Source organism: Halichoerus grypus, chromosome X, assembly GCF_964656455.1.
Source record: "Halichoerus grypus chromosome X, mHalGry1.hap1.1, whole genome shotgun sequence".
Taxonomy (NCBI): domain Eukaryota; kingdom Metazoa; phylum Chordata; class Mammalia; order Carnivora; family Phocidae; genus Halichoerus; species Halichoerus grypus.
The window spans coordinates 103,940,296-103,958,630 of NC_135727.1; the positions used below are offsets into that span (position 1 = coordinate 103,940,296).

The 18,335-nt window shown below is 38.5% G+C and overlaps 1 protein-coding gene and 1 long non-coding RNA gene across 13 annotated transcripts in view; one reads left to right on the top strand and one right to left on the bottom strand.

The window, feature by feature from the left end:
• The window catches only part of LOC144380418 (uncharacterized), a 64,753-nt gene extending 46,908 nt beyond the window's left edge, over nucleotides 1-17,845 (bottom strand). For 2 of the 4 annotated variants that reach the window (XR_013444549.1, XR_013444548.1), the window contains exons 1-3: nucleotides 17,687-17,845; nucleotides 16,615-16,839; nucleotides 14,218-14,340 (exon numbers count right to left, since the gene is read on the bottom strand). This is a non-coding gene — a long non-coding RNA (uncharacterized LOC144380418). The remainder of the gene's footprint in view (nucleotides 1-14,217; nucleotides 14,341-16,614; nucleotides 16,840-17,686) is intronic. The other 2 variants (XR_013444550.1, XR_013444551.1) reach the window with 2 other exon arrangements.
• DMD (dystrophin) overlaps nucleotides 1-18,335 on the top strand; it is a 2,185,421-nt gene that overhangs the window by 213,697 nt on the left and 1,953,389 nt on the right. The gene's annotated exons all lie outside the window — the stretch shown is intronic.

The following is an 18,335-nucleotide window of genomic DNA, read 5'->3' on the forward strand; positions in this document are numbered from 1 at the left end:
TGGAGGGCCGCCTGGGTGGCTCAGTCAGTTGAGTGTCTGCCTTAGGCTCAGGTCATGATCCCAGAGTCCTGGGATCGAGTCCCACATCGGGCTCCTTGTTCAGCGGGGAGCCTACTTCTCCCTCTGCCTGCCGCTCCCCCAGCTTGTGTGCACTCTCTCTCCTCTCTCTGACAAATAAATAAATTTTAAAAATCTTAAAAAATTAAATTAAATTAAGATATGGAAAAATACATTACTAAAAGGAAGAAACCCCATCTCTAACAGCATTACAGTGTTTTTCAGTTCAGAGTCTTATTTTGTATGCATCATTTGATTTAATTTTCTCCAAAGCCTTGGGAAATGTGAGTTATTATGATCTTACTACTGTTGTTGATAAATAGCAGCTACTATTTATTTAGCACTAACTCTGCATCAGGAGCTGTGCTAAATACCTTGCAGTTGGTCCAAACAATACCCTTAGGAAGCTAGAATGAATATTGTGCCCATTTTACAGATACTGAAATCATGCCTTAAGTGACATGCCCAGTTTACGCAGCTAGCACATAAGCGGAATTGGAATTCAAGCATTACTTGATCTGCTTTCACCATAGAGCCTGAGCTCTGGATCTCTGTGGGCACGTTGTCATGCTCTTTTTCAGGTGGAAGGCATCGTGATGCTAAAAGTTTAAATAAGTTGCCTTAGGTTATGCAGTTAGTTCCTAATGCCTTCCAACCGCAACCCCAAACATTTTCCATTGCACCCTGCTGTCCCCAGAGCCCCGCCTCCCAACCCAAAGGAGAACCAGTATTTTTGAGAAAGCCCACTCTGACCTATGCCAGGTTCACAAGGATGGGTGAGTGGGGGAAGGGTACAGACTTCAGCCCCTACTCATCTTCCTTTCTCAAGCACCTTTGTGCAGAACACCATACCCAGAGTTCTACCAGGCAGTCCTCACTGAAACTAACAGCTTGGCATTCTGAAATGATGGTAAGGGAAATATTCAAAAGAATTTTATTATAACTATGTGCTCTTAGGAGCTGTAAGGAAGTAAAATTTGTACTCTGCTGATTACATTTCTAATAACGCTCACATTTTCCCTTCACTGCCAACAAAAATGTTTAACGAGATATAATCTGACAGCACCCGTGTTAAAACTCCCCTGAAGCCAAAATGTGTCACTAGTCAAAATGACCCCCATCTTCGCAGGCCCTTGAAGAAGAGTTGAGGATCATTTATGAAGTGGGTTTTAACCCCAGGGTGATACATTGTGCTGCTGTTATTGAGCTCAGGGATCATTTTTTTTATTCATTTGAACTTACTACCATATCCTTTTTCAAAATCGATTACTTTTAATTATATAGCTACCCTGGGCATAAAGCTAATGTCCTATAACTTGGATATGCTTTCCACCGAAATACTGACAGAGTCATAGATTTAATGTGCACCTGACCATAATAAGCAAAAAAAAAAAAAAAAAAGACAAAAAAAGAATGAGTATATAATGAGGACACTGATCACCACAAAAGAGTCAGTGTATGTGTGTGTGCGTGCATGCATGTGTGTGTTTAATATGTCTGTGGATGGGGATGTTGTGGTTTGAGAGGCTCAGGGGTGTTAAGTGGGAAAGAAGTCTCATCAAACTTGACAATTTTCATGACAACACACAGATGATGGATTTGAAAAAGCTTGGTCTAGAGAGTGGTTCTCAAACTTGATTAGATAGCAGAATCACCTGGGGAACTACTCAAGCATGCGAAGGCCCAAGTCTTGTCCTTACTTTAATGAAGTTGGGCTTCTGTATTCTGTACTGTCTCTTCACTTGACTCTGATGCACACCTATTATGAGAACAGCAGGTCTGTGGGCACAGATTCCCAAACTTGGCTGCACACTGGAATCACTGGAATCTCACATGTAGAGATTCTTCTTTTGAGATGAAGTGCAGCTTGGGCATGGGGAGGGTCAAAAGATCCCCAGGTAGTTCCCATATCAGCAAAGTTTGAGAACCCCCACATCTAAGGCCTTGCTACCCAATGTGTGCAGGGTTCAAAAGCCAGCAGCAGCAATAACATCTGAAAGCCTGTTAGAAATGCAGAGTCTCAGGTCTCACCTACAAATACTGACTCAGTAGCCTCCATTTACCAAGGTGCCCAGATGATTGTTTATGCACATGACCTTTTGAGACATACCAGGCTAGGGAGTCAGGCGGGGCTGGGTTTTTAGCCATTTGTTACTAGCAAGGTGACTGGGAAACCTCTCCGAGCCCCAGTCTCCTTGCCTGTAAAATGGGCATAATGATAACCCTGTCAACATTGCAGGCTTGCTGGAGAGATTTTTTTTATTAATGTATTTTTTAAAGATTTTATTTATTTATCTATCAGAGAAGGAGACAGAGCACAATCAGGGAGAGCGGCAGGCAGAGGGAGAAGCAGGCTCCCCACTAAGCAAGGAGCCCGATGCGGGGCTCGATCCCAGGACCCCGGGATCATGACCCGAGCCGAAGGCAGACGCCTAACCAACTGAGCCACCCAGGCATCCCAAGGAGAGATTCTTGAAATGCACTAGTGGACTCAGCTTAATTTCTGGAACGGGGAAATGGACTCAGGAAACAAAGTCCGAGGTGCTGTGAACTTTCTTAGCAATGGGGGACAGAAGGCAAATGAAGCAAAACACTGTCCGCACTGCCATCACAGACCTATTCCTCTTCTTGTATTCGTGTGAAGGTTCTTTGTAGGTGTGCATGCGAGATGATTTTCATTAATTCAAAAGAATAAATGCTTCCCAGATGCAAGAGTTGTCTTCTAAAAAAATAAATAAATAAATTATAGGAAAGCAGTCCTTAACCATAGTGTCCTTGAAGCTCCCTTGAGCACCCTGCATTTTGGCGCATTTTGTGACCAACAAAACCGTATGGGGCCACCTACTCATACTGTGTTATCTTTACTTTTCCCTTTTCGATGGTCATCTGTTATTTCCCTCCTCCTTGGCCAAGAGCTAGTTTCTTTATAGGAACTCCTCTATAGGCTTCCTTTTATTTTTCTCTTCAAGCCACTCACTTCTGTAATTATCTACTGTTTTCTTAATTTCTCTAGCTTTTATCCCACAAAATATGTTCTCATTGTTCCCGTTCTGCTCCCTGAGCTAAGACACAGAACCAGCTTGTTCGGTAAAGTTTATATCTGATTGAAAGGGAATGACAGTACTGTCTTTGTAGCATGATCGTTTTCATATTAAGATGGAAGTAGAAATGTCTAATGGGGTACCACAGAAGAAATACCCTCAACTAATCTTTCTAAGCAGGACGACAGTGAGTAATGATTACAGTTAATTAAGTTAGGCAACCTCCATTTCCATTCACTTAGCAGCACTGCTAATTATATACTCATTCTACGAGGTTTCTTTAGTTCTTCTGTAATTTGGATGCGGTACTCTTTGTAGGCAAGGGGATATGGTACGATTAATGAACTTTTCCCCACCAACATCTCCTGTTCTCTCCAGATGAAATTTCCACATCTGGAAATTGAGAGTAGAAAAAAAGGAGCAAGGAAAAAATAATCACTCACATTGTAACTTACTTCCATCATAGCACATGGTTGTAATTGCGGAATATTTTCTAGGGAAGAAAACAGTAGCATTTAATTTCTTTTGAGGCCCTGGCAAATGGTGGCTTTAAGGACAGAACCTGGCTATTGAAAATAAAAGTGGCAGTGACAATGACCCCTTTATACCATAGGCTTTTGTTCACTTTAAATAAACACGTATTGAGTGCTTACTGTTTGCCGGACCTTGAGTCCGGCCCTGAATCTACAGGGTGGAATAGAAGCAGCCCTGACTATTTTTCTGGTTCTCTTTACGTGGACTTCAAACATTTTAACAACTTCCTCTTTAAAGAAAACTGAGAGAAATGCAGCTTTTCTTGGGTATATTGTTAATGAAGCACTTGAAAAAAATTAGTTTATGTGCTTTGATCAGATGGGGATTGACGTACTTAAGAGTTTTATTTTTAATCTGAAAATCCACTTCAATCTTATGCTCTGGGTAAACAGTCATTACGCAAGGCTGGCACAATTCTGTACTTGCAAGGAACAGAATTCAAGGTGGAACTTCAAATATAATCTCAAGTAAGTTATTCATATTATTCCTTTTATTTAAAAACTCAGGGTTTACATGGTTGGATTTTTGCTTCAATCTTCAGTAATCTCCATTTGCTTTAGGAATTAACTTCTGCATCATGCCTTGGGTTTGGTGTCAGTCTGTTTCAGATCTGAGAATTGATTTTTAAAAGTAGGTCTAGAGGAAGGTATTTGGACGTCAAGCGCTTTCCTTGTGATATTTCCTAGGAAGTTCAAATGTGTTTCGAGCACCACTGGACATTGCTGGCCTTGCTCTCTCCCCTCCTAGCGTCTCACCGGTGCACAACTTTATAGGTCCAGGCTCTTCTTTCTGCGCCCTCCTTTCTGCTCTCTTTCATAACATGTTTGCATAAATGAGCATGCTGTCGAGTTCACATGAAGGCTAGACAGAAATACAGGTGTCCTCATAATAATCAGCTCCTTGCATTCCGTTCTCTGGTTTCTGCTTCAGTCTGGGAGAAAGCCTATATAAAGCAGCCGGCACACTTATTACCACAGAAAGTGAGGTTACTGATTAGAAGGGGACGTAATCAGGTAGATTGAGCCTGTGAGGGAAGAAACCATTGCTGTGACAGGGGAGTGTTGGCAAAACGCTCCCTGTGAATCGGTAAAGATTACCTCCCTTTGCAGGGCAACCGGAGCGGAAGAAACAGGTGCAAAAAGACTGTGCGTTTGTCTGCGTTTGTGAAGCTGGGCAGAGATTATGTACCTGCTTTATCTGTGCTTGGCTATGACTCTACCTCCAGGTTTCTCAGACCCCATAGAATGTGTAAGAGAAAAGTACCAACAGGGAAATCAGCAAAAAGCTTTCCTATGAAGGTGTAGCCTGCCACCGCAGAATTTGAAATGTCTGAGGTCTCATCTGGTGAGTAAAATGTGCAGATAAATGCCACAGCCATTCAGAAGAAGGATAAATGCCACAAGCCGTCCGAAGCAGGCTTCCCCAGAGGTGACTCCTGTGGTCAGTTTGCAGCCTCTAGGGTAAATTTGGATCCCTCCTCTTCCATATGGCTTTCTCTAAAAGTTAAATGGGGACTTTTGTTGGGAGAAAGGGAGGGGAAGGGGTTTGACATCAGCGATCTATATGATAATGCAAAGCACTGAAATCACAAGGAGCCCAGATTCTACTTTTTGGGCTATGGCGTTTATGAACCTGGTCTTTAGGAATCTTAAGTTATTTCTGATATGAAGTGACAAGAAAAAAAAATTTAATGACCCAGACCTTAATAAACAATAATATTTCTCCTTCAAATTCAGTTTCTCGGGACCTAGACTAAATCCATGAGTGCAATAGAAAACTAATGTGACGAATTTACATGTCTTAGCAATAGAAACATCTCTGTGATACATATATATATATATATATAGTTTCAAGAAATATTTTTGTCAAAGAAAAGGAAAATAATACGGATTGTTGTGAAGAGTGATTTAGACATGATCAGATATGCACAGCTTATTAGGACATAAACTGGGCTGCCAGTGGTAAACAATGATTCCAGGCTGCCTAATTGCCTGAAATATTTAAGAACGATTTTAAAGGTTCAACAATTACTGCTAAATGCTAGCAGTAAAGTAAAGTAAAGTAAAAAGGAGTTATGATTAGTCATGTTACCTGTGGGTTGTTTTTTGTTTTTTTTTAATTTTAAGAGATCCTAAAATTCTAAATCAGGAAAGATTTGTTATCAGTATGTACAAACTGTATATTAAAAGTACATTAATTCCTAAATTAGGGCAATTTTGTTAAAATTCCTATCTCTTCCGACAAGTTTTTCTGTCATCAGGAAGGAAGATGTCTAGTTTGGGGGGCAAGGCAGAGCTAAAAGAGTAGGATGAAAAAAGCCTTTTTAAAATTATGAATATACATTAAAGAGTCCAAAGTTAAAAAGTATATTTTGATCCCACGCCGTCCCGTAATTTGATTTGTAAGAGAAGCTACCCACTGTTGCAAGACTTCTCTCTCATTTGCTCTGAACTACGTGGTTGCCATTTATCACTTAAAGGTTGCCTTTTAGTAATCTCTTTCTAAAGATTTTTTTTTTATTATTTTTCTGTTTGTGTTTTATTCATCGGACAGATTGTCCTGGAAGTACAGAGGCCAGTTAATGGTTTATGAATTCAAGCTGAGCCGAATATAGCTAAGCTCTGTCTTGCTTGACATTTCATCAAAAGCTGTGTTGATTTGCAATGTTTACCGACCTATTTATTGAACCCTCACAGCTTGAACTATGCCACCAAGCTTGCTGACATTGCTGAGATTATCTTTAAATGCATGTACAAACTAAGGAGGAAATAGAGAAACAGAAAAATAAGTTAAAAACAATCCTTGACCTATTTAGTAAATTATGCTTACATAGTCCTTGATTTATTTATTTGTTTCCTTCAAAACCCTGTGACATAATTTTTCTCCTTTGATCTTCAGAAAAGCTCTGGAAGAAGGTAGTGGCTCTCCCTGCCTTGGGAGGGCCTCAGAATCCCCTGGAGAGCTGTTAAAATACAGCTTGCTGGGCCCCACCTCGAGTTTCCGATCCGGTTCTCCTGTGGGGGGGCCCAAGAATTTGCATTTCTAAAAGGGTTCTCTCCAGGAGCTGCTAATGCTGCTGGTGTGGGGGCCACGCTTTGAGAAGCACTGCCAACATGAGAAGATTCTCATTTATCAATCAGACTCGCCAGGATTCAAGTAGAATAAGACTCTGGCTCCTGAGGATTTATCTAGTTGGAGGACATTCTAGGTAGAGGGAATAGACTCATGGGAAATTGGAAGAATGATGAGTCACCAAGGATGGCTAGGTTATCTCACTTGGGTGGGAGATAAAAGGGTAAAGAAAAGGTTCGGCTCTCTGAAAGTTTCTATTTTTGATAAAAGGACAAAAGACTTAGGAACTTAGACAATGCATTGCATACAATAGGAGCTCAAGAAATAGTCAACAGGTTGAGATTTACGTGTCAGGTAAATGGCGGGGATTCAATAAACGTCTTGTTGAATGAATGGGGGGAAAAACAGAGCTTGGCTGATATTCATTATTAGAAACAGAACACTTATTTTCTTTCCCTTCATCTGGTTACCTGGGTACTCTTTACACACTGCTTAGAGAAGTTGCCCACTGCACAAGAAAATAAACACACTGCCCACACAAAATTGAGGCATTTGTTCCATTAAAGATTAACACATTAAAATATCAAATACCTATTTGGGAAATTATTGTTCCACAGAAATTAGCAATAACATTGCTAAAGTAAACAGTTGGTCAGCAGTTCTCAAATATGTAATGTAAAGAATCCATTTTTAATTACTCTTTTGATTCTTATTCCCCGAGCTACCTCCCTCAGTAAAGATTCAGTCTGTGATACTTTTAACAAAATGAAAACATGATCCATGTCTTTTAAGCACTTGAGTCCACACTGTACATCAAGTCTCCCCCTTTGGGTCCGTAAAAATCGAAGGTTTCTCCAACTCACTTTTCTGAAACCACAGTTTGCAAACTTAAACCCTGAGAAGACTGGGTTTTTACTTAATTATAATGCCTAAGAAAAAATTAAAACACATCTTTTAAGATGCTAATAACTGAATTGAAGCGTTCAAAAAATTGTTGTCTTTCCTGTTTTTTTTTTTTTTTAAGTTACATGCTCATTCGTTATGGTCCATTTCATTCAGTAAAATTTAAGCTTTAATATGTTCTAATGGGGTACAACATTTAGATTCAATGTATAATATGGATAATTGACTTTTACTGAAATTTAGATGTTGGTGACTTAGAGTTGGGAGTACGAGGCCTTTAAGGAAGTAGAGATGTTTATTACACTCATCCTCGCAATTTTGTTGATGAAGTGCATCAAGAAGGTAGATACTGTCATTTATGTCAGTTTTATAGGGTGTTCTTTTTGTCTAGTCTTACCTAGCACATGCTACCTATATAGGCTTCAGAAATCATCAGAGCTATGATGGCATTTTCATGCAATTTTAATTCTGATACTACTCCAAGTTGATGAAAGAGGGTGATGCTTAAAAGGCAATGTGCCATATTTCTAATGTTCAAATAATATAGCAAGAGATTTATTGTGGCCTGGCTCACTTATCAGTTTATTACTTTTCACTTCCCCATTCATGATTAAAGCAGCTGATGATTACTAAAATAGATAATATTTATGGTGATAAATTATGGTTTTATTATGAAAATAAAGCCATCTTTAATGGCAATTTGGAATATAAATTTTCAAAAAAAAAAACAACAAAAAAAACCACTAACACTCTACCAGGGCTCTCATATCCCTTGGCTTTCATCATTGAATCCTTAGCACTTAATCCTGTCTGGAATGTAACAAGCGTTCAATAAACTAGCTCTACAAATGAATCCTACAGGCAAACTTGCCCAGGGAAAGAAAGAAGGGGGTATTTTTATTTCAATTTTTAATGCCGTTTATTTTGGCAAATGAATAATATCTGTGACATTTTATTCTGATAGCTATTAGATCATTAACCGAATGTGAGAACAAAAGGCATTTGGGGGTTTTTTGTTTGTTTTTCTTATTAATACTAGATTTCTTTGACAAATTCATTTGAGTCTTTTGGGATATGATCATCTGTTCACCTTTTCGGTTTCCAGATTCCTCATGGTCAAGCCAAAATCATATCTCTTCAGACACACACACACACACACACACGGTGCATTTTATTATAGCCAGCACTTGAAATGGAAATGGGGGGAAGGGAAAACCTGAAATAGATGGGTTTTTTTTTTCCCAGCCAGGCAAAACTGAAGCCCCTCTGTTTTAGGAAAGGTGTTGGTAATATAGTTAAGGGAAGGTAAGAAAGAGGAATGAAAGCGTGGAGGGAGGTCCCCACCTGTGTGTACTTTCTTAGGCCGCTTTGAAGGTGCCAAAAGCAGAAAAATGGTTCTGCTTCACTTTACTCCATGTTCAAGACTCAAGCCAAGATTGAGCATGGACCTAGAGAAAAGTTCCTTGAAACTCAAGTCTCTTAAAAATACAATATGTCAAAGGGGTTTTTCTTTTCTTTTCTTTTCTTTTTTTTTTTTTGAAAGTTAAGAGATTCTCAAAAAAGAGACTTTTTGGAAAGTTAAGAGAATAATGAGTAAGGGGTGCTGACATTCTCACAAATTTATCAGGAAATCTAGATGAATCTCTCTCCAATAAAAATGAACATCAGTGGTGTCTGACAAAGCCCTTTGGAAGAAGAGCAAGGAGGAAAAACCTTGCCATATAATTGAAGATAATGAAATGATTCATCATGGCTAGTTGCAGTAGATTATTTGACTTAAAGGTTTTTGATACAAATAAGTTCACTGTGAATTAAGTTAAAAATATATATTACTGATGCCCCTTGCTGTAGAGAGTATCATTTATGCAACAGATTATGTTATTTAACCACCTTTGGAATCATAATTGTTAATCATAAACTAAACCAAATTAAAAATAAAGTATACCACATGTGAAGCCATTCCAATGAATAAAACAGTTTCTGTGTGAACTAGCCTGCTGTTCAAATAAACTATAGTTATGCTTCAGATACTGTTTACCAAAATACTGACAGACTCCTGCAAGCACAGTTTTTAAACACTTACCTTGGAGGTTTCCAGGACCCTCAAAATATTTCTATAGGTTTAAAAAACAACCACAAAACAACAATACAAACAATACCTCTACTCAAAGTCGTATATAGCACAAATAAAAATATTCTGTAGGGAGGATTTGGAACATAAATAGCTTTTGTGCTTCAGATATTTCCAATTAGCCCATTCTTAAAAGTCTGCAATTTTTTTCAACTGAGTCTTGAATAGAGATTATAAAGCTCAACAGATACTGGCTTAGATTTGTACATTTGTGAACCAGTAGGAGGTAGGACATATTGACAGAAGGCAATGGGATATCAAGGTATTAGAATGGATGTTCATACTATTGAGCAACCTAAAAATATATAAAACACTATAAAAATATATAAAGCACAATATACATTTTATAGGCCGAGCAAAAGTTTGCAAATAGTATCCCCCAAATTAACTGAAGAATTTGGGGGTTTAGTTTTCAAATCTTCAATTAAGGGGGTTGGATTAGATGACTTAATATGTCCCTTATGTAGCTCATAACAATAATTCCTTTAAAGAGTGCTTCAGTAGAGGAGAGAAATAAACAAGGTCTTAATGGTGGGGGGGGGGATGGGTGCAGCGGGCATAGAGGGTGCTAGAACTGCACGCTCCATGTTTCTTTTCCCACCCAAGTTCATTGTAGTTCCTGGCTCACCATCTCCAGAGTTCCTGTCTCTTGCTTTATTGCTCTGCCCGAGAACTTACTCTGGCACCATGGGAGCTTGCTCTGCTGCAAATAGGAGTGAGCCAGAAATATGGGGAAAGGGGAGTGATATCACTAGGAGCAAACTTTAACTACTAGGGGATGGGAGTCCTTGGAAAGTGCCCCAGCCTCCTCTTCCTCTGGCAGGATGGCTCTGAGGCATGGTCCACACTGCACACTGCTTCTCAGAGGGTCACCAAAGGGATCGAACCCCTGACTCCCATTACTGATGTGCTCATTAATACATCCTTTCTCGCCTCCTCTCCCTTCCTAAATCTCACTTTCTTCCCCCCCTCCAACATGTACTTTCTGAAATCAGAATGAAAAACTCACTGCACCCTTAAGTCCTCACCTTGGTGTCAGTCTGGGGAGAATCCAAATTAACACAGAGCGTTGGAGATCGATTATTTCACATGCTTAAAAATCAGGGCAAGGGCAGTGGAGATGATAGAAGGAGGGAGCACGAGGGAGCTCCCACCGGATGACTGTGCTGTGTTTAGTAGCTAAAGAACAGTCATCCATCAAGATGGAACAGGAGGTGAAGAAGAAGGAAACAGTTTGTGAACCTGAAAAGCAGTGGAAAGGTTTAGAAGAGCTGCTCTAGGTAACGTGCCAGATTGTCACGATGCATGAATAAAAGACGCATGGAACAGCAGAGAAAGTAGATGACGTCATCCATATCTTTCGATTTTATCTTATTCTAAGTTGCTGCTAAACATGGCAGTACACCTCCCGCCACCTTGTCTCTGCCACTTGTGCTTTTGACCCCTTCTGCTCCATTCGCCATAATGCATCCATAGTGATCTTTTAAAAATGTAAACCAGGTTGTGTTCCTATCTGGTTTAAAAGCATTATTGTTCTCAGAGATCCATGTCTTTCCTCCTCCTCCTCCTCTGGGTTCTTGCTGTACTTTGGCCACACTGACCTGTCATTTCTGCTATTGTGTCTGCCTACAGTGCTTTCCTCACTCAACCTCTAGCAGCTTTGATTATCACTGTATATACAGTAACAAGCATCTTGCCAGGCACATCGTCTTAGCTTAATCTACATTTTTGCTGCATGCATTAATGAGAAGAGAAGAGTCAGGGTTGGTTGATGGTGGGTAAATAGTAATTTCCTGAGGTGCAATCTCTACATTGTTTGATGTTTCACTAGCAAAGAGGACACTTTTGGAGAAAGAAGACACTGGTTATAACTCAGTACTCCGGACTGTGTGGAAGCAGATACGTGTGGTCTGAGGTGTTGTTCTTTGTATGGAACACGGAAGTGGTGGGTTGGAGCCCAGGCTAGGCTAAACATCACACAGTGTGGATGGTGTGACATGGACGTGAGTGAAGCTCATATTAAAGATGACGAGGAGTTCCTCGGTGAGGGGTTTAGAGTTAGTGTCAGATACAGAAGTTGTAGTTGGTAGTAGTAGTTTTAGTGGGAAGCCCTTTCAAATTGGTAAAGGGGCATATTGTGGTGGAGAAAGAGACTGACAAATGGAGTAAAAGTTAGTGTCGAAATGTGATGTGACACAAGGACAAACAGTCAAGTTGTCTTGGTGTTAATATAATACCCATGATGCAAGAGCGGCTATGCTGAGTGGCTCAGCAGACTGAACTGCCAAGGACTTCTGAGGGCAGTGTATCAGGTGATCACATGCCAAAAATATTTCATTCCGGAGACTTTAGTTTTCTCATTAATTTTATCACTAATTCATTCATTTTCAAAATGTATTTCAGTATTTCATGTCAGGTTGACTTTAAAGCTTATATGCAGATGCAAGTTTCTCTTCCTAGCACTGAGTAAGGCAGTTGGTCCTATTCTGTGCTTAAGAGTAAGGCAAGCTTATGTTGGCTCTGCAAGCAGGATTATTAAATAACCAATTACTATTCAGGCCATGTTACATTCCTTAAAATTACTCAAGCAAAAGTCTTGAACTTGTCCAACCCGAACACATCTGATATCCTCAGCCAAGTAGGGGATGTAAATTAGGGAGCTTCAGGCTTTACTAGTGTGGAATCAGGCATACTTTTTTCCCTTAGGACTCCATGACTAATGACCTGAATTGTCTAAATTTCCAGAGTAGTCAGGTCTTCAGTGGTAAGCTTGTTTCATCATTTCTGCCTCTGTTTTGTCCCACAATATGAGGGTACAAAGGATAATTTACATGCAAATTTAAGCAAGTTGAGATAATCCTTTAATGGATTTTTTTCTCCATTTTCTATTAAGGTATGATTCCAGACATTCTAGACGTGTTTTCGTGATAAAAGTTTCAGATTCTCAACAACGTGAGGAATTATAGAAGTGGGTATTGGTTTTGTAATCAGGACATATGAGAGCAGTCCCAACTCCCATGCTTATTGTATGCCTTTAAGTCAGTCATTCATCTTAGGGGGTCTCGGTCTTTGCATCCAAAAAAGGGTCGATCTTCAATGTTCTCACCACACACACACACACACACACACACACACACACACACACAATGGTACCTACATGAGGTGATGGAAGTGTTAACTAACCTTACTGTTTTAATCATTTCATAATACATACATGTATTGAATCATTATGTTAGTTATCTTAAACTTACACAGTGTTATACGTCAATGACATCTCAACAAAATGGGGAAAAAAATACAAATGAAAAACTGACATAATAATGATCTTTTCCTGACTATTTTCACTAATTCCAGGGATCAAATAAAATTAAGTGCAAAAAAGTAAAATATGATAATAAAGATGAGTTACTTTTAATAACAGTGTTTTTAATAACTATGTCACAAAAATTCATCCAAGGCCTTTAGCGGATTGGCTCAGTATCTCTCAAGTCTAGTAGAATTTCTTTAAAGTCAAGAGCAATATGAATCCTCTCATTCTGACTGTGTGCTCTTAACAGTTTTAGATGTGTTTTCTTTATATTCTCAGCATGAAATATTCTGTCTCTTGCATAGGCCAGTTCCCTCACTCTGATCCTGGTAGGCTCCTTCTCCCTTTCTGGAGTCTTCTCTACTCCTTTTGGTTCTAAAGTGTTACCATCTTCAAAAATCCATTCTAGTATTGTAGCTACTTAACTGCTTCAAACCTCACTTCATTCTGTGAACTTTTGTTCCACATTTTTACCCAGTTCTCAACTTAATTACTTGCTAATGATTTCCTGTGGATTTTCTTTGTTTCGGTAACTATTTTATAAAATTCTTGAGAGCAGGTGCAATGTTTTATATTCTCCATGTTGTTTATAAATTTTAATTTTGTTTATAATTTTTTAAACATTGTATGACTGATACTGTGTTCAGAGAAATGTTTCCTTTGGCAACCATATATTTATCATATTTATCTGTAGTTTAGGCACAGTCCACAGAAGGAATATCCCTCTACTGTAACTCCTTTTGTTCAGGAGATCCCCGCATTACACTTTCATTAAAAGGAAAAATGCTTTCCCCTTGTCTGTGATGGCCAATCGTGTCACTTCTGGCTTGGCTTTGCAGCATTATATATTCTAGCTTTCTGTCACTTAGCTTGAGAAAAATTAACTGTATGTGGAGTGAATGTCTCAGAAGAAAGTAAAGAATTAGCTTTCCTCATCTATGGATTTGTTATTGTTGCTAAAAATAATATGGTATGTGGGAATTTCGTTAATTTATCCGACAGATGTTTAGTAATAAGCATAAGTGAGAAAAGGTGCGTTCTCATCATATAGTCATCATTAATGCTGAGGTGGTGTTTTCCAGCGTATTTTCAATGCTCCTTCTATGTTTGTTACAGATTGATCAATTCCTGAATATCCAAATGAGGTACACTGCTTTGTAATAAATACTTACAGTTTTCCTAAGTGATTGCTGTTACGATAGAGAGTCTGTAGGAGAACTTGAGTCATCAAGGTTGAGCACAATTAAAATCAACGTACCTCCCTGGTCTGATCATTCTTCCCTGGGAACTGGAATCTGGGGATGTCAAAGTTATTCCCTTGTATAGTAAGTTACAAAAGCATTAAATACAGACCATATTAAGAAAACACAGATTCTACTTTTTGAGTGAGCTACTGTTACACATCTATGAAAATACAGTATTATTTATGTTTGCATAATAATTGCTTCTCCAATTTATTTTCAACTTGATAAAGTAAACTTGTTAAATATGAGTTAGCAGGTTCGTGTGTTACTTGTTTTTCTTCTCTTGTTTCCTATTTATGCCCTTCTGGTATGATCTGAAGTTTCATTTTAACAAACTTACTGTACAGGAGATTTTTATTTTCAAAATAATGAGTACTAGAGGCAACTGTAGATGGAAATATAAAATGTGAACATGCTAAAGGGCTTTAACTTTTAGCTACATATTTCTTAAAGTAGTATTTAAATTGTATCTTCAGAATTATTTTGGCATATATTCCCATGACACAATAACAGGGGATTGAGAGTATTAGGGGGGAAATGATAAATATTTCTAAAATATATTTCATTTTGATCATGTCCCATAGAATTATCTTCCGTTTATAGTATAACCTATTTCTTACTCTTTCTGAGGTATAAATATAAAGAGTCATATATCACCATTGGCAAGTTATTCATCTACCTGTGAGAGTACCTACAGTGGAATCATTTTAAAACATCTAATATTCTGGGAGAGATAATTTACTTCTCTCAATATATTACATAGGCATCATGTTAAAATGCACTATGAACATGTGACAACCGATCTTTAGGGGAAAAAAGTCCATGAATCACTCCTGTAACATTTAGAATTAAATTCATTAACCAAAATATCCATGCTTTATCTTTTAAATTTTGCTTCCTTAGCATCTGGTCCTTAGTCTGTCTAATTGCATTATAATGGCTCTGTGTTGCAACAGATGCTAGAAGATTTTTTTTTTCAGCAATGATAATTTTGTTTCATATTTTGGAATACCTGCTTTGCAATCGCCTTTCCTATTTACTAGAGCCAGGAGGAGAACAAACCTATTTCTTTTTTCATTTGGAAAGTATTAAAAGCTCATCTTTGTTCAAACATCAAGAACTCTATACTTTTTACATTAAAAACTTTTTTTTTTTTCCAGTTAGTTTGTTGAGTACTGCACTTCTGGTTCTGAGATCAAGAGAATGATGAGCCATCAAATGGCTAACGTAACGAACAGTGCCTAGCATATTTATTTTCTTATACATAGGCAGTTAATATTCTTACTTTTACATGTTGAATAAATTAATATTATATTAATGCTGTGCAAAGGGCTAATTTCTTATAGTGAGTATAATAAAGTCTTATGAAGAAGAATCAATTCTTAGGATAATAATGCCAACAGTTATAACTCAGGTAGACTATGATCAAGTTACACCGTAAGGATCTTTCATCATATTTTACCAAGATCTCATTTTTTTTACTCAAAGGGGATAAGGCTGATATACTTCCAGGTATGCGACACATTTGTTATTATTACTAAAAAAGCCCATTTTCTTCTTCAAGCAATTATCTGTTGATGTTTTTCACATTAATAAGCAGCACAGCCTTATGAAATCTCTTAGAACTTTTCTGAATTTAGGTGCGCCTGGGTGGCTCTGTCGTTAAGCGTCTGCCTTCGGCTCAGGTCATAATCCCAGGGTCCTGGGATCGAGCCCCACATCGGGCTTCCTGCTCGGCGGGAAGCCTGCTTCTCCCTCTCCAACTCCCCTTGCTTGTGTTCCCTCTCTCGCTGTGTCTCTCTCTGTCAAATAAATAAATAAATAAATCTTAAAAAAAAAAAAAAAAACTTTTCTGTATTTAGAAAGAAGTTTTGGTTGGGAAAGTTGGAAACAGACTCACTGCTTGTTTTAATTCGGTTATAGTAGACATTATTATAAGTTATTATATGTGTTATATATATCTATTTGGCAAATGTTTGAGATATTTATTTTATATAGTTGCTTTTTGTACTAATAGGTATCATTGCTGGAATTGTGTCATTAAAACACAGTAAGATAAATGGTATTTGTCATTTTGTTGATCATCTAATTTGATTAAATTGAACATAATAAGAAGTCACCTATAGCTATACCAAATGTTATGCTAAAAATAAAACAGGTGAGAGCTGAAAAGTTAACCATAGATTATTGGTTTATATGATATCAGGAAGCAGCTTATTGCGAGACATCCAAATGACAGGCTCATTTTTTTCCCCAGAAGAATTGGGTGGGCTTCTTAATATAATAAAGAAATCGCCACTAGTCAGAGCCTTTTGTTTTTCTCACCTTCACTAATAGAGGAACGTCTTGCAGCGCGTCAGTACGGTTGGTGTCAGAACCTTCTATCTGAAAGGCTGAAATTCGTGATACTTGCCCTCTCCCATCTTCAGGCTGGGTTGTAGAGACGGCTTAGGTTCTGTGATTAGAGATTTAAGCTGTAACCACAGAAGCCACGTGAAGTAGGAGGACATTATCAGCTGCATTATCAACATCTCCGTGGTCGTCTATTGACTTAGGGGGAAGGAGAGACAAAATGTAACAAACACAAATTGCTGAGTCACAGATGCTTTTCAGTTTTCGTTTTCAAGCTTCTGTCTGTGGAAACAGAAGAATATATGTAGCACCAGGTGTGGCACCCGCTGCTGAACTGAATCGAAAATAGCCAATTTCTTCGTTTGTTGTGATGTGATAAGGGCAGTGATAAAATCAGCCGCCGTGCCTTCGAAACAGCTCAGCCACCACTGAGCAGACGTTGTGGAGTGCTTGGATTGTGCCGGTGGTTCTCTTCTGTCCTAATGACTCAAGGAGGAACAAATCAAAAACTCTGCCCTTGAGGCCGTGCAATCAAATTGCAAGCTTTTGAATCTGGGGTCCACAAACCGGGAGAGGGGAAAAAAAAATGCAGCCTTATTTTCCCTAACCTCTAACTGAAAATTAGCATTTCTTTCCAATTATGAAGTCAGGTGACACAATACGGTGTTAGCAATATCTGTGAATTTATCACCAATATTTTTATATCAGATCCTAGTTGTTGCAGATATTTTGAAAGATGGTTGATATTAACCACTAGTTTGAATTTATATTAATCCTTATGCCTTCGACTAGTGCATTAATCGCATCTAATATTCCTATCTTTACTATTTGGTAACCATATTACAATCTAATTAATTTCCTTTGTCTTCCTATATGATTTTCTTTTTATTTGATGCTTTTAAAAACATTCTGGGAAGTGTTCCATATGCTTTGCCAGATGCCCAAAGGATCTATAGCACAAAACTAGTTAATAACACCATGTCTAGAAGAGATACAGGCAAATACATACAATACCGTGGTGCAGAACAGTAATAGAGGCACGTACCAGATGCTGTGAAATTGGCCATGACCGTCCCAGCCGGGAGGGCTGGAAAGGCAGTTTGATTTGGTCTTGAAGCAGGTGTAATCACTTCACGAGCGGTAACATGCGAGAGAGGGTGTGTGGAAAAGATAAAAGTGGGTGTAGAGTCACCCTGTGAGAGCATGCAGCATCAGGGACCAGAGAGTAGCTTAGTGTGACAATGTCCAAAATGTCTTTCTTTACTGTGTAGGGGCCCTCCTGTGCTGTTGACATTTGCCCGTGTGCAGAATTCTATTTGCCAAGTCATTTTTATTAATCATTAATGGGGAGAAACTATGTCCTGGCTTTTTCTTTTACCTGACCATATTTTATAAAGAGTCACATCATAGACAACAGCAGGAAGCATCAAAGAACGGATCAAAGCCGTGTCAGATTTTTAAATCTCTCATTATGTCCATCAACATCTACCTGTAGGGGGGGGAAAAAAAAAGCTGAATCTGTTTCACCTGTCCACTTTATCATCATGTCTTCAGATCAGTCCCTTTTCTGGCCTGTGGGCCATAATTGGCTACCACTAAATCTCAAGAGACTGAACCACATAACTGGAATAATTTTTTAAACACCCACAGAGTTGTTCTTCAGTTATAATCGTCAAAGGCAGCTTTATATGCCA